Raw genomic sequence first — 17297 nt, forward strand, 5'->3', positions numbered from 1 at the left:
GGGTAGCGTCTTTGCGGACTGCATCTTTATAAGAGAAAGAAGGGGCAGAGGAGGTTTGCCTAAAGGAACCACCTCTTAAACGAAAGGTAGCCACAATAGAAGCGTCCTTATGAATGCTGTAAGAGGAGAGAGGAAGGGGATTCATAAGTTGCTTACCCTTATATAGCAATTTGAGGTAAGAGGAGGGGATCCCTAGATGGCGTTTGAGTTTTTGCAAAAGATCCTACACGAGATCTATTGCACGTACCCATTGCATTGTCGTCTTGCCTGAGAGATTGACTTGGATCTGAAATGCATGTGTTTCTTCAGGTGGATCTGGCTGGTTCATCTTAATGGGGTTAATCCTTCTGTAGCCCCTACCCATGGTGGCTTCGCCAGTCCTCCCTGCGACAGTAAAAGCAGTGTACAGGTTGCATGCAGGTTGCGTACAGGTTGCATGCAGGTCCGGTAGAGATGGGGTTGCAGGGTACTGGATCCAGCTGGAGGCTATTTCTATGTCCTTCTTAGAGATGACTCCAATGACTTTGATATCCTTATCAGTGACAGGAAACCCTGAGATACTGGCAAGATGATAGTCGATTTCCTTCGGCAATAGCTCTGCCGTCGCTGTCTGGATCGTCCTTGACATCTCAGCACCCAAGGATGCTGTAGGTTATGCCTCCTCTTTAAAGATCCTTTGCTCCAGGTAGGAAAACAGATCTACATAGGTGAGCATGGAGAAGTTCCCCAGCCGCGCCCAAGAGAGAACCTCTTCCGGCATCTCTTCCTGCACTTCAGCAGCGTCGCCAGATGCGTGCTCGACATTACTAATAGCAGGAGAGAAAGGGCTTTTTCTCTTCTCCTTCATTTCTACAGACATGCGGAAACCAGAAGTCAGAAAAATCAATTTCCCATTGAAAGCAGGTCTGCATTTGACAATCTCACCATTCTTTAGCCTCCATTCCATAGTTTTCCCCAATTGCGAGGTGACGAGGTTCGAACCTTGAACGATATCCGCAGAGGTTGACATTTTTTTTTTAATAGAAAACTAATCCAACACCCTCCATCATCCTTGAAACCCCAACATTTTTTAATTTCTTAACCATACACAAATGACAATTCCAAACTTTACTAGGAATTTGGAAAATGATTAGGAATTAAGGGAATATCAAGATTTCTTTAGCACTAAGAAATATCACAAAAACCAAGTTTCTTTGGGCCTTTATCAGGAACAATTTTCAATAAATTTCACCCATATTTATATCCCCCATTACTATTATTTAACGAATATTTAACTTCTCGACCTCAGGAGAAAACACCTACGAGTATATTTTTAGCACTTAGGCACTAAGTCATCAAGTACTTGTAACCATATGCAATAGAAAAGATCCATATTAGTTTCCAATATATTAGGAACACCTAAAAACTCTTTCACAACATTAATCTAGTATTTTAGGGGTTGAGCGGTGCTAATATATCGAATTCTATGCTTCACCACCTTGTGACTATGGGCCAAACCTTATCAAGTAATAAAGCTATGGGGATATCTTTTGCACAATGCCATCAAAGGATTTTGGGACTCTTAGGGACCCATAATGCTAAACTTTGTGCCTTCTACTGACGATATATTTTGTCTCCTAAGATTTTCAATTAATGTATCTAGGGATATCAAGTCATTTTATAGTAAACTATTTCTCTAGGTATTTAGGGATCTAAGAGCCTAATGATGCCAAATTTTCCATCAATTATCAACTACTTATTCTATCTCCCATCCTTGTTAACTGAAGGATATCAAGAAGGATGAATCAACCCTGCATTAATTGTCTCTTTCAATTGACACCTTAATTCATCCAACTCTAGTCCTAACAACCTGTACAGAGCTTGTGATGTTGGTGGTGCACCAAGCTCAAGCTCAGTGCAATAATCCATTGTTTTTCTTTGGGAGAGCACTCTTAGAATGTCATCTAGTATCCTATCCACATGTGCCTTAAACAAATGATAATGTTTTGGTGGAATATGTGTCCCCACTAGATCATACCTCACTTCCTTGATCACTACTCCATATATCTCAACATCCAACTTCTATGCTTCGTTTTTCATGCTCCATGCATATAGAAGGTGCACACTCTCCTTCTACTAATTTTGTGTGTCTGAAAAAAAACCACATTGCTATCATCTAAGATACTTATTCAATCCCTCCATGATACTGGTAGCACCCAACTTCCTCTCAAGAAATCGTGGCCTGACATCACCTTAAAAATCATGCATTTTAGTCACTATGAAATCCAAACGTCCCTTCAAATCATCAATTTGAATTTGCATATATGATGTCAATCCTTTTGTTTCTTTAGCCTTGCAGTTTATACTTTCACTGTTGTATTTGTCATGGATACTTTAAACCAGAGTTTTCCTACCAAAATTTCCCTCAAGGAAGTGTGTGAAGCACCTATATCAACAAGTACAAGTACTACCTTCTTACTAATTTCCATGTTCACAAAGCACAACTTGGCCCTTTGACTGTCTTGTTCCTTCAATAAGAAACCTATCCTCTTAGTAGAATATTTAAGTGTAAGACATTGAAATTTGTAGCTTTCGAGGTACTCCCACAACCCCCAGCGTACTAGGTTTGTGAAGAGTTGACCCATAAAAATGTGTTTTTTATTGGCAATGTACCCATGTAGTGGGATTTGTACCCAAAATTTGGGGTTAAAGTCCCAAAAGAAAATTCATCATTTACTCATTGGATGCATGAGGGGAACCCTTAAAGGGCTAAGGGGTAGTTGGGGCTACAATGGAGTGGGATAAAGGCAAATGAGAATAATTTTATTCCTCAAGAAAATGGTGTTTAAGCATGTTGGATTAGGTACTCTTGGATTTAGAGACATCACAATTGGTGAAAAATGACTCCACCATGAACACTTTAAGAAGGAATAGAAGTGATTTTGTTTGGAATCCAAGTGAGCATGTCTTCTCAAGCGATATCTACTCAAGGTAATATTGCGTTACCTCAGTAATATGCAGATCCTATTGACAGGCGAAGTTGGATCTTGTATGTTCTTTCTTATGTTTGAATGGAGGTTGTGTTAGACCACATAAAAGGACAAGTTTCATTCTAATTTTTCATTCCCTTAAGAATGTTTTTTTGAAAGATTGAGGACATTATTGTTTTCCCTAATTAGGGATTCTTCTATGCTTGAAAACCATACAAATTTTTGTCCCAAATTTTAGTTTCTGGTCTATCTTTCTGAGCATGATTTGATGGTTGAGATACTATTTTTGTGTTTGTGATTGGGAAACTAAACCTTAGGAGTATTTCATGAGAGTTTCATTGTGATGTTTGATCCTAAATTAGGTTGAAACTTTCCTGAGGTTCAGGAGTAAGGTGTGAGTTGGTATGGAGAGAAGGGAAGTCATAAGGTGAAGAAGAAAGGTCAGGGTAAGGACACATTTGTTGGATAGAAGTTTTTGAGTTGGTGTGTAATGCATCCTCCCACATTTACCAAATTTCATTGGCTTTCTAGGGTAAACATGAGCCAAAGAGTTACTATGACATGACCCAACCTCCTAGCTCTAGTTATGGAAGGTGGGTCTACAAATGAGACTTATTGATCACTAACTGACATCCTACAGGGACTAAAAATCAACTAGGAGCTAAAGTAACACCCCAGGTGGCCAATCCCTGAGTTATAACTTTGTTTTAGTGACCTAGACTCCCAACTGAACCCTTGTCACTACACGCATAAGGTTGAAGACATCCAACCACACTCATAAGCCCATCTCCATGTGGTTTTGACCTAAATTATTAAGTTTAATGTCGCGGTCCTGAGCTCTGAGCCACAATTCTAGACTAACCTCCATACCATTGCCCAAAACTTCCTAAAGCTTTCTAGAATGATAAATGACTTGATGACAATGATACTCATACAAAAATTGAATAATAACTTGACCCAATAGGGCCTAACCATGATAATCGTTATGTCAAACATATGGTGAACATGTAAATTGTAGGTCATGAATGCATATCTAATCATAAAAGTCTGAAACATATTTGAGAATCACCAAGAAGGTATAGTTTCCTCTCATAATAGCTGAAATAACACTTATTACCCAATGCATTCATTAACCATAAAATACTTATCAAATTCTAAACAAGTCATAGTTAGAACACATTACAAATCCATGCTAATAACCATCATATAACTAGATTGATAACCATGACATAACAACCATTAAATCATCATAATAAAAATCATACATCTCATGGATTATAATAGGAAAATATCTCTTATTAACTTATGCAAAATCCTATTAAGTTAGTGACTTCCACGTACCACCCTACCATAGATTGGGAAACACCAAGTCATTCTTTTAGCCAATCACCCCTGTGCCATATTCCAAGCATGAATGTGGGATCTTAAAACAAAAAAAACCTAGGCTTCCTAGAGATTAAACCACCTTCACTCTCATTCCAACATGATCCTACCTAAATTGATCAAGAGATCACTAAGCCCAAAAACAAGCTTGGATGCCTTGTATTTTTTCACCATTACCTTAAGAAATTTTCTTGTCTCTACCTACTTGCTGAGGGATTCGTTGATATCAAATCACCTTCACCCCCAACATTATGGAATTTTCTTGATACCATCTATTGGTACTATTTTATTGCCATCCTTTTCTTCTAAAAATCCATCATTCATCTATCATTTTCTCCCATAAACCCCTCATAGTCCATTGAAATTGATCAATTAAGCATTATAATTGTTATTTTACATTAAATTTAATTTGTGGATTTTTATGTTAAAAATTAGAAATTTTCAACAAAATTACGGGATGTCATGACTTCATGTAATTGGTTTATGTTGTGACACGTGGCATGGTAGGAAAATCAAAACAGAGGATAGGGACGTGATCACGGATGTACATACATGGTGAAAGATCTATTCAGCATCGCATCTGGAGCTCTTGGATACATGGTCAATGCTGGTCAAACCCAAACTTTTTGGCCATAAAGGCAGCAAAAAGCCAAAGTTACCTAAACTGATTTCGTTTTGTTTTAGAAATCAGTTAAGATTAGAAAAAAAAACAAAAATCGCCTTTTTGACTGTAAAAGAAGAAACATCTACGTGATAATGTATGTACATTCGATTGTAAACCTTAAGGAATGTTAGTGAACGAAGGATAATAGATTTGAGCAGGCTTAAGACTGTGTATTCCAGAACTCTGTTCTTGCATGTAATTGATTTCCAGACTTTAATCACAGGCAGCGTTTCATCATTCCAGTGTTTTATGTGTTAATGGTTTCATCATCTGAAGTTTTCTAAGTGTACCATCAACGTGTGGACGGGCCCTACGTGGGGACTGGTATACATTCATTTCATTTTCATAGCATTTAGACTTCAGATCTGAATAACGTTTGATGCCATTTCTTTTCTTGTGAATTAATTAATTCGATTAGAAGTTCTTGCAAGTGTTATTGTATGATTCATGGTGATAGCTTGAAACTTCAATTGCTAAATTATTGAACAAGATATTGTAAAAGATTTAATTGAGCACTGAATTTCGAAGTATCTCTGTGGACTCCATTTTCATGCATTTGAGTTTTAGTATGCTTAAAAGTGTCTTTAGTTTTCATTAGTTTGAGTGTTAGGATGCTTAGTGTGTTACCAAGAAAGAGTTTTTGTGAATGATATCCTTGTAAGAGGATTGAAAACTCAGACTAGTAACACGTTGTGTTTTTAGAACAGTTAATTAAAGTAGATGATCTGAGTGTTTAAAGTGTGAAAGGAAACATATTCTAATCTCTTGTAAAAGAGTGTTGTAGCTTGTCACAGTAGACACTTATCTAGGTAGATGAGATCCTTTTAGGTCTATAGATTGTAGACACGTGCCTCTAAGTTTACCTACCTTGGTTGACATTAAATTTAGTCTAATCTATACCCCTGGATTGGTCACTACACCATCTCACCTAGTTGCAAAACCTTTCGGAAATCCATAGCTCAACCAGAAAATAATCCCATCACACCATGGCTATCTAGTAATGGTAAGGCATGGCTAAAATCATTATCACACAAGGAAAAACACATGCCATTGATAGTAAAAGAAAAAAATACACAAATTCATGTACCACGCATTCACAAACTAGTTAGGAAATCACACATGCAACATGTTAACTACAAATCCTCCTGCTAAATTTGCTTGATCCAACCTTCCTTGCTTCTCCTTTAATTCCATTCTCCTTCATTTTAGTTCCTTGTCTTTCCATTATTTCCTTTCTCCAATCCTATAGTAGTCCAAGAATTTCCTAAGCGTGCAATGGTATGAGAGAATAAAAGCGATCTCCAAAACGAAAGTAACGAAAGCTAAACCAGAAAAATCTATGAACTAATCCTCATAAACCTTTTTATCATTGAGGCCTCTATTTTATTCATTCTCCTCTACTTTTCGTACAAATTTCCTCTCATGTAAATATGTGACCCCTGGTCTCCCTTTTCTTTTATTTTTCTTTATTTTCATAAATAGAATGCCAATTAATGCCTCTTTTCCTTTTCCAATGCCTTTTCTAATTTATTTAGCCATAATAAACTGAAAGTGATACCCGCTAGGATGTTTTCTCCCAAAATTCATCTTGAAATACGTGTCTCAAGACCTTTTTCTTATTTTTTCTTCACTAACTTTATTACATGAAATTTTAACCCGAGGCTATTACAAACCCCTTGGTGTTATATGACACCTATGACTAGAGAAATCTCTAAAACCAAAACATATTTCCTATGTAGCTTTATAATTTAGTTTGTTGAAGTATTTACAATAAAAACCATTGCAACTATGAACAACATGAAAAATATGACAATTATACTGCTTATTAGAGCTTTCTAACATAGATCACTACTCTATTTAAAATAATAACCACACCTAGATATGTACATATAACAAAACCCCTTTGGCTCAGCTGAAAAATATTAAAGGATACAAAGCCCACATCTGATTAACCATCTCCCATGTAGCTTCATTGGACGTAAAATGCTTCCACTGCACTTTAATTTGCTCAATTTATTGGTTCCAAAGAATGATTTGTTTCCATTGCAATAAGCACTGAGGTTCCGGCTAGAATTACCATTTTCGTTCCACCTACAATACAAACTAGTCAATCACATGATCAACGTCATTCACATATTGTTGAGGTAATGAAACATGGAAAACATCAAGGAATTTTAGTATTTGCACAAGTGCAAGTGTGTAAGCCACTATTCCAATCCTCTCAAGGATCTCACAAGGTCCACAATACCGAGGTGCTAGCTTGGTACATGATCCAATCCTCAAGGAGATCTTTTTGGGATTGATGCATAAGTACACATGCTCTCAAACCTAAAACTAATTAACGTCCCTCTACTAATTTCATAACTCTTCTACCTATATTTTAATGCCTTCAGATTCTTCTTGATAACCTAGATTTCCTACTCCATCTCATCCAACATGTTTAGTCTAATCCGTACCTTATTCACTAGATCACTCCAGTTGATGGGAGTATCACAACTCTTACCATAAAGTTTCTCAAATAGACTCATCCTCAAGGACTCATGATACCCATTATTGTATGAAAACTATACTTGTGGAAGATACTCTTCTGACTCCCTCTCTTGATGTATGATGTACATCCTCAACATGTCCTCAAAAATCTTGTTGACCCTATATATATGTCCATATGTCTATGGATGGTAGGCTACACTAAAATCCAACTCTATTCCCAAACCACCAAATAACTCCAAAAACCTAGAAGTGAAATTGGCATATTTGTTTGATATGATCTACTTATGAACACCATGCAATCTCACTATCTCCCTGATGAATCCCTGAGCTACCTTACTAGCTAAATAAGTAGACTTATCTAGAAGGAATTGGACTACCTTGGTCAACCTGTCAACCAAAACCATGATGGAATCATGTTCTCTATATGACCTTGGAAAATATGTGATGAAATCCATGGAAATGACCTCCCATTTCCATTTCCGAATCAAAATCGGCTGTAGTATACCACCTAGATACTTGCACTCTGCTTTTAACTATTGAAAATCCAAACACCTTGTGACAAACTCGACCACCTCTTTCTTCAAATTCGGCCAAAAGTAGAACTTATTCACAACTATCAAAGTCTTAAGATATCTCAGGTGACGTGAATATGTCTTGAAATGAACTTCCCTCAAGACAAGCTTCTCGAGATCACCATTATCTATCACATAGATCTTGTCCCTAAATCTCACCAAACAATCTACTGTGAGACAATAAACCACATATTAATTAGTTGTACTTTGTTCAAGTTGTAACATGTGCTTAAGTTGTCAGTACTTGTCATCCTACTGCACTACCTACAAGATCGGTCTGCCCTTGTAATTCTGTCCCATATGAACTCATAATTGCAATGTGATTTACTTGCACTCTTCTTCTAAGAACACCTGCAACCATGTTCTCCTTACTCCAAATGTACTTGATCTTGAAATAAAATTCACTGATCATGGAAAACCATCTAGATTACCTAAAGTTCAAATTACGTTGGTCAAATAGGTATCCCAACCCACTTTGATCACTCATTAAAACAAACCTTCTTCCAAGAACATAGTTCCTCCACATGTTCGATGCATGAATGATCAATTCCTGTTGTAACATGACTTTTTGTTACTTGTAGTATTCATTTTTCATACAAGAACTTGAAAATATTCAAAAATAGATAAAAGCAAAAGGAAGGAGTAATAATGGTATATCAGGTATGTTTCCTTTGTAAACGAACAAGTAAAAATAAAAGAATCGGCCCCGGTATAGCCAAGGATTAAGCCGATGGTTATATGAATGTATACATACATACATACATACATATATATATATATATATACATATATATATATATATATATATATATACATACATACATACATACATACTATATATATATATACATATATATATATATATATATATACATACATATATATATATATATATATATATATATATATATATATATATATATATATATATATATATATATATATATATATCGCAAAGCATACTGTGTATTAGAATTGCAAAAGAAACAGGTTAGAAAGTGTCAAGGATCCGGACCCAAAATATATATATTATATTTAAAAGCCCGGCGGGTCCGTAAAGCGCCGAATGCATATGTATTGATTCATTCACTGATTGTCGATTGCAATTCACAATAGCTGGACCTGAAACATATATTCATTGTGTTTATAATTTCGGCAGGTCCACTGTATCAAAAACCCCTTCATATACATGTATATGGGTTTCACCGATTGTGATTTGCAATGACGGACCTGAAAAACTATATGTTGCATTTTATAATTTTTGCGGGTGCACAAGGCATACAAAAAGGTGGATTTAAAGTTACAAGTGGGATTTCGGGTGCAGAAAAAATGGTAATTGTTTTTATTGGAGCTCACTCAATCCCACCTATCATTCGAAACATAGCAGCCAGGTGGAGAGAGAAAACTGCCCATTTCGGGTGGGTATTCTCCGGGCTTATGTCCCACTTGAAATCTTTATAGACTGTATGATCCGAAAAGTGCAGATTTATGGTGGGGATATGTCGGTGGAAAAGGTATGCCTCAATATTTGTGCGCAACCCGTATTAAAAGCGGAAAAAGCATGTTTTATGTCATATTTCTATTATAAAAGGTATATAATGGAAAAAGCGCAAATATGAAGGATTTATGCATAAGTCCAATATTACCATAGTTATGCGGCTTAAGGGCGCATAAAGTTAATTTTTGCATTGATATATCAGGCCGATTGTGATTTGCAATGGAAGTGAATATAGCGCTGAACGGGCGGATTTGACAGATTTATAAAGAAATATTAACTCTTTTGAGTTCCGTATTAATCAAAGGTTCGCGTTAATTTCACCGTGTAAAGTGGAAAATCAGGGTTAGAGCTAAATCTGAAGAGGAAGACAATCAGGCATGTTTTCTTTGTATTTTGGCCAATCAAAATGCCCATGAAAGCCCAAGATTGCACAAGCTAAACGCATTCCATTATGGCTAAAATGAATTAAGCATCATTAGGGCATTTACAAAGGAATTCGATAGCAGATTAACAGAGCAAGCCCGTAGTTATTTTCCCCTTTTGAATTCAGTTATGTTCCTATTATTTCATGTTCTTTGAGGTGTCTTTTACCCTTTGCAAAATTTTGTAATAGTTTTAACTTCATATATTTAGAGAAGTAGTTAAATAATTTCGACAGTTTTAGAAATCAACAAATATTCCACAATGTATAAAAAGAGGAAAATTTACAAAGAAAGGGTGGGAATTTTGGAGAATCCGGAGACTAGGCCACTGTATTCCTGATATCATCGTTGATTAATGAAAGAATCAGAAGTTTTCATGAGTTGTTGGGTATAATTTTGTAACCTTCTCTGTCATGTGTCATGTTATGTTTTCTTCTTTCAAGCATAGGAATGAAGCTGCAGGTATTTATTTGCTTATGTAGATAAAGTTAAAATTCCTTAAAAGAGAGCTCCTATACTTGAAGTTTTCACCTACCTTTCCAAGTTATAGATAATAGTTTCTATGAAAGACCATCATATTATCTTTAACTTCTCCAAGAGTCATAGATAGTAGTTTCTGTGTTAAACAGCGTATTGTCTATGATTCAGTTCTCTATTTCATAGTTCTTCTAAGTTACAGATATTAATTTATGTGAAAGATCAAAATATTATCTTTAACTTCTCCTTCAAGCATTCTCCATTCATCATTTGTATCTAGCAACAAATGGCATTGTGAGATGTTCTGGTCATACATGTATTAAGAGTTAAAGACCAAGCTTTTTAGGTCCTTCATTTGAGAACACAACAAACAATAAAGTGACAAATAAGTGGCAATAAATAATATTTATTAATGTCTTAAGCTCAATTTCTCGACAACCAGGAAATTGATTTCTTAAGGTACAACATTAATTGGCACCACTACCGGGGAGAGAAGACAAGAATACTTTTCCCTGGGTTTTCATTATTTTCCTCTGGTTGTTCAGTGAGGAGGAAATATTTGGCTGCTTTGAATCAAAGCAATAACTCTGGCTTCAAGGAGACCCCATACAAGATCAGACACTTCATAACAGAAGGTCCAAGCTCTTTCAGATCCTGAAAAGCTAGTTTCTAGGAGGGTTGGAAAGTCTAAGATCCCAATTACACCCATCCCTACATTGTCTGGATCAGGCAGTAACTTATCCACACATTCATCTGATAAAGAGTCATCTTTTTCATCATCTTCATTTCAGGAACCTAGCTATCAAGAGAAATCTTTAGAGTCCTTTACTTTTCTTTTACCTGCCTTAATTATTCAACCTGAACCAATACCCACATTACCACCTTTGCACACTCCATTTACTTCTAAGTCAAGTTCCACATCTGTTGGTAATCAAGGTTCAATAAACATGGCAGTACCTGCATTCGTGATGAATAGGTATGCACACCTTCAACTGCCACAACCGTTTAATCACATGCCACATGATTACCTCAAAATTCTTCCTCATTTTACAGGGGAAGATGAACAAATTGTAGAGAATCATGTGTCAGTATTTTGCAATTTTGCAAATATCTTAAACATTGAACATTTAGATGTTATTCTAAGACTTTTTGTTCAGTCCTTGGATGGAGAAGCGAGGAAATGGTTTAAAGGACTTCCTAATAATTCCATCACTTATTGGGAAGAGATGGAACGTTTATTCATCCAGAAATGGGGAGAAAAAAGAGACCATGGGTATTCATTAACAGAGTTTAATGCCATAAAGAACAAGTTTGATGAAACTATGGCCAAATTTGTCAGAATATTTAACAAATTGTACAATAGACTCCCAGTGGAGATTAAGCCTCCTCCTACTGGTGAAAAAATAACTTTTTCAGTGGCTTTTGAATCAAATTTTGGATTCACATTAAGGTAAAGAAGATCTCCAACCCTTGATCAGATCCAAATAGATGCATTAGAGATAGAAGCAAATCTGGTGGTTGTAGGAAAAGCACCAGAGACACAGCCTACCCAAGACAAGGGAAAGGAAAAGATAGAATCCTCTCAAAGTCAAGCATGGGAGGATATGTTTAAAACTTTGTCAGATAAGGTAAATAAATTAGAGTTATAAAATAAGGGTTTGCAAAAGCAAACACAGTATAATAAGAACTTTAATCCCCAATACAGAACACAGCCTTTGCAAATCCTGCAAAGGGAAAGAAAAGATCAAAATTAGATTCAAGCACCATTATATATAGAAGCAGATCCTGGTGAAGAACAACCTGAAGATCAAATTTCTACGTTATATGCAGTAGATGAAGATGAACTTGGTATCAAAGGAGAAGAATATGTATATGATGAAACATATGCAATTCATGATGAAAATGGAATTGATGAATATTGAAAAAAAATTCCGATTTTATGCAAGCTGAACTACATAAGAAGTATGACTTGAGATCGAGGAAAAGATCAAGAAATCAACAAAATGAAAGTGAGCGACAACTTTCAACTACCTCATGAAAGGAAACTCCACAAGAATCTCAGCCTGCGAAGCAAGTAAATAAAGGAAATCAACAACAGAATGCAAATGGAAAGACACAGATACTTCAAGGTGAGTCTTCTCAAGATCAAACTGAAAAAGTTCCTTTGGAGAAACTTATTTCAATTACTCAAGTAATTCGAGTCATGAAGAAAGGTGAAGATGAGAACGAAAGGACTGCTAAATAGGGTCACTTGTTTAGTCTTACTAAGGAGTCGGAAAAGGTAAGAATACAAGTTCCCCTTACAGAGTTGAGAAAACACCTATTTATCAAAAGGAGATTGCCAAGTTTATTAAGTTAAAAGAAAATGAGAGTATAAATGACACTGTAAATCTGCAAGAGGATAAACCAGTAGTGGTTTTTGGTCCACATGTAGAGAAAGTAGATTCTTCAATACCTCCTTTTTATATTTCCTTATTGGTTCATGATTTCCTCCTACATAATTGTATGTTTGATTCGTGAGCTTCACACAATCTTATGATTTTGTCAGTAATGAAGAAACTAATTCTACAAGTTACCAAACCTTGTAGGGACTTGTATTCTTTTGATTCGAATGAAGTCAAGTGTTTGGGGGTTATTAAGGATCTGGTAGTGTCACTAGCCCAAATTACAGCTAGAAGCTTAGTCATGGATGTAGTAGTAGCAAATATCCCTACTAGATTTGGAATGCTTCTATCTAGGTCTTGGGGGGCTAAATTGAGTGGTGTTTTGGAACTAGATTTTACATATGTTGTTATACCAATTTTTGGTGGGGAAGAGAGGAGATTGTATAGAGAAACTAGATTTGTAAAAACAATTACAAAAAATGGAACTAGTAATTCACCTGTATATAGCCAGGAGAAGGATGATTTTGATTGTTTCACACTACATGATAATGCAGAGCTGGCTGAAGATAATCAGAAGCAGCTTGCTTCAGCCAATGTAATTACAGAGCTGCAAACTGAAGGAGTGTGGAAATGATTCTTTGATGGAGCTTATTCCAAGGAAGGAACAGGTGTTGGTTTTCTTCTAATTGCGCCTAGAGGTAATATGTTCCCTTTTTTTTCAAATTAGAGTTTGAGGCAACAAATAATGTGGCGGAATATGAGTCCTTAATTATTGCTCTACAAACAGCTAAACAGATGGGAGTTAAGTCGACTTCTGCTTTTGATGATTTAGAGTTGATTATTAAGCAAATAAAATATCACTGCCAAACAAAGCACCCTAGGCTTAGGGCATATAGAAATGAGGTATGGGATTTGATTGAGAACTTTTTTTAAGCTTTTAACATTCAATTCATTCCAAGAGATGAGAATAGATTAGTAGATTCATTAGTTGTGGCTGCTAGTATTTTCAAGCCTCCTATTAATCCAAGACTAAGATATGAGGTAGAAATGAGGCACAGACCCTCTGTTCCCGATAATGTTAAAAATTGGAAAGTTTTTGAAGATGATCCGTAGATTAAAGAGTTTTTTACTATGGCTGAAGATTTTGAGGGCACAGAAATTGATCAAGGTGAGGAAGAGATAACATAATTTGTAGAAGTCAGTGATTTAAAAGATTCAATAACAAATCAGAAGATCTTTCAATTGAAAGATAATATTCTTCCAAAGGGACTTGTTCCTCTTGAGAGGCTTTTTAATTCCAATGATGTGGTTGTTGACTCAGGGAAAATTTCATAAGATGAACATATTCAGGATCACAACATTGGAACTCAGGAGAAACCCAGGTTAGTAAAATTGTACGGTGGAGTTTCACCTAGTTTTCAAGAGAGATATATTAAACTTTTCAAGAATTGTGTTGATGTCTTTGCATGGTCCTATGAAGATCTCAAAACTTATGATGTAAATATTATTCAGCATAAGATTCCTTTGAAGGAGGGAATTAAACCCTTCAAACAGAAGCTTAGATAGATAGATCCATTGCTTCTACCAGTAATTGAAAAGGAGGCCAAGAAGTTGCTTGATGACAAAATAATAGTTCCACTCAGGTATTTTTATTGGGTGGCTGATTTAGTGCCTCCGAGAAAGAAAATGGAGAAATAAGGTTATGCACAGACTTTAGAAATCTCAATAGGGCTTCTTTAAAAGATAACTATCCATTGCCCAAAATGGATCATGTAATGCAAAAGGTAACGGGATCTTTTAGAATGTCAATGCTAGATGGATTTTATGGTTATAACCAGGTGGCTTTGGATAAGGAGGATGAGAAGAAAATAGCATTCATAACTCCTTGGGGAACCTTTATGTATGCCAGAAGGCCTTTCGAATTAATGAATGCAGGTGCTACATTTCAAAGGGCTATGGATATTCCTTTTGTGGGAGATAAATGTGTAGTAATATATTTGGATGATATTACTATTTTCTCAAAGTTTGATGAAGAACATTTGGACCATTTGAAAAAGAATTTTGATAAATGTAGAAGATTTGGGCTTTCCTTGAATCCCAAGAAATCCATTTTTGCTCTGGAAGAAGGAAAACTATTGGGGTACATTATTTCCAGAGAAGGAGTAAAGATAGATCCAGCCAGAGTACAGCCGTGCAAAAAATACCATTGCCTAGGAGTAAAATGGATATTCAAAAGTTTCTAGGAAAGATAAACTTCCTGAGAAGATTTGTATCCACCTATGCAGAAATCCTGAAAGAAATCATTGATATGCTGAAGAAGGAGAATGAAGTGCGTTGGAACAAGGAAGCTAAAGAATCATTTTCTAGGATTAAAGAGGCATTACAGGCAGCTCCAGTCCTAATCAGCCCTGATTATCAAAATCCTTTCCAAGTTTTTTCATTTGCATCCTCAAATTCAATAGCCATTGTCTTATTGCAGAAAAATGATGAAGAGAAAGAATAGCCAGTCGCATTCTTCAGCAAGATTGTCAGGGACGCTGAGCTTAAATATAATATTCTTGAGAAACAGGTATATGCTTTCGTAAAATCTTTGAAATATTTTAGAACTTATGCGTTGCATTCACAAATCATTGCTTATGTGCCAAATGTTGCAGTAAAAGATGTATTAGTACAGGCGGATATAGAAGACGGAAGAGGAAAATGGATAGCCAAGATCCAAGAATATGACTTGGACATAAAACCCACAAAGTTGGTGAAAGGGAAAGGATTGCAAAAGATGTTAATAGAATCAAACTTTCAGGCATTGGGAATCAACCTACTGACACCTCTGGATGAAGGAGCAGCTGAAGGAAATGAAGGAAAGTAAGACCCAGGTCTGAAGATCAGGTATAAGTTTTTGTGTTCAGAATGGTATAAGCATATAACTCATTATTTGTGCTTTCTTTATTTCCCACAATCTCTTGATAGAACAAGGTATAGAGCACTAAATATCAAAGCGCAACCATATATGATTATGGAAGGCAGTTTATACTGGAAGGATCCTGTTGGAATTTTATTATTATGTTTAACAGAGGATGAGTTTACAGGAACAATCAAAGATTATCATGAGGGGTTATGTGGAGGACATTACAGTTGGAAGATGACTGCACATAAAATTCTTCAGTCAAGATTTTATTGGCCTACTTTATTTGGTGATACATATATGTTTGTTAGAATTTGTCAGATGTGTCAGCTTTTTGCTGAAAAAAAAAAGAGATTGGCTCTTTTACCTTTGATTTCAGTTTTCATGGAGGAACCATTTAGACAATGTAGATTTGATTTTGTCGAAGAGGTTAATCCACCTTCAAGTGGACAACACAAGTGGGTTCTCATAGCAATTGATTACTTCACTAAATGGGTAGATGCAATCCCTACTAAGAGAGCAAATGATCAGATAGTAATCAAGTTCCTAGAGGAAAATATTTTCAGCAGATTTGGATGCCCCATTAAAATTATAATAGACAATGCTCAAGTCTTCAATTCAAGTAAGTTCATTGCTTTTTGTCACAAGTATAAAGTTATTTTGTCCCATTAAACAACTTAGCATCCTAAGGGAAATGGATTAGCTGAATCTACTAACAAAACTTTGATGAAGATCCTTAAGAAAATCATTGCAAAAAATCAAAGAGATTGGGATTCTAAGTTAAAGTTTTCTCTATGGGCTGCTAGAGTAACTACAAGAAGATCTATAGGGAAGTCACCTTTTGAATTAGTATATGGGACTCAGGCTCTATTTCCAAGTCAACTCGTGAAGCCGATGATAAAAATGATTCAGGAGGCGAAAGAGGAACCAAATGCTTTGATAAGAAGAATGAACAAAGTGGTGGAGCTAAGCGATAAAAGGGACAAGGTAAGAGACAACTTGATTATGTATCAATCCAAGATGAAAAATATTTTTGACAGAAAAGCCAAGGAAATTGATTTTAAAGTTGCAGATTTAGTATTGAGATGGGACACCAGAAGAGAAGATAAGGGTAAACATGGGAAGCTTGATCCTCTCTGGTATGGCCCTTTTAGGATTTCTGAAGTAAGATCCAATAATACCTTCATTATTGAGAATCTTGATGGTGAAACTCTACATCTGCCTGTCAATGGGAAATACTTAAAGCACTTCTTCCAGTTTTGAAGGATAAGCATCATTTTGTTGTAAATACCGGAGTGAAATCAATATACAAATGCCATAGTATTTCAATTTATGTAAAGCAATATATGACTCCATGCCCAAGGTGAAGGCACTAATCTGGTTCTTAGTGCTTCTGTGGAAAAATCATTATCCCTAGGTGGAGCCAGATGTTGTAACATGCATTTCTGTTACTTGTAGTATTCATTTTTCATACAAGAACTTGAAAATATTTCAAAAATAGATAAATGCAAAAGGAAGGAGTAATAATGGTATATC

At 35.8% G+C, this 17297-nt stretch overlaps 1 pseudogene; it reads right to left on the reverse strand.

Annotated features, from left to right (window-relative positions):
- Nucleotides 1-223: 223 nt before the first annotated feature.
- Nucleotides 224-1009, reverse strand: LOC149168781 (uncharacterized; annotated as a pseudogene).
- Nucleotides 1010-17297: the final 16288 nt, after the last annotated feature.

Source organism: Pinus tabuliformis, chromosome 4_2 (genome assembly GCF_031772625.1).
Source record: "Pinus tabuliformis cultivar Carrire ecotype Pingquan chromosome 4_2, CPIR1, whole genome shotgun sequence".
NCBI classification, from domain to species: Eukaryota; Viridiplantae; Streptophyta; class Pinopsida; order Pinales; family Pinaceae; genus Pinus; species Pinus tabuliformis.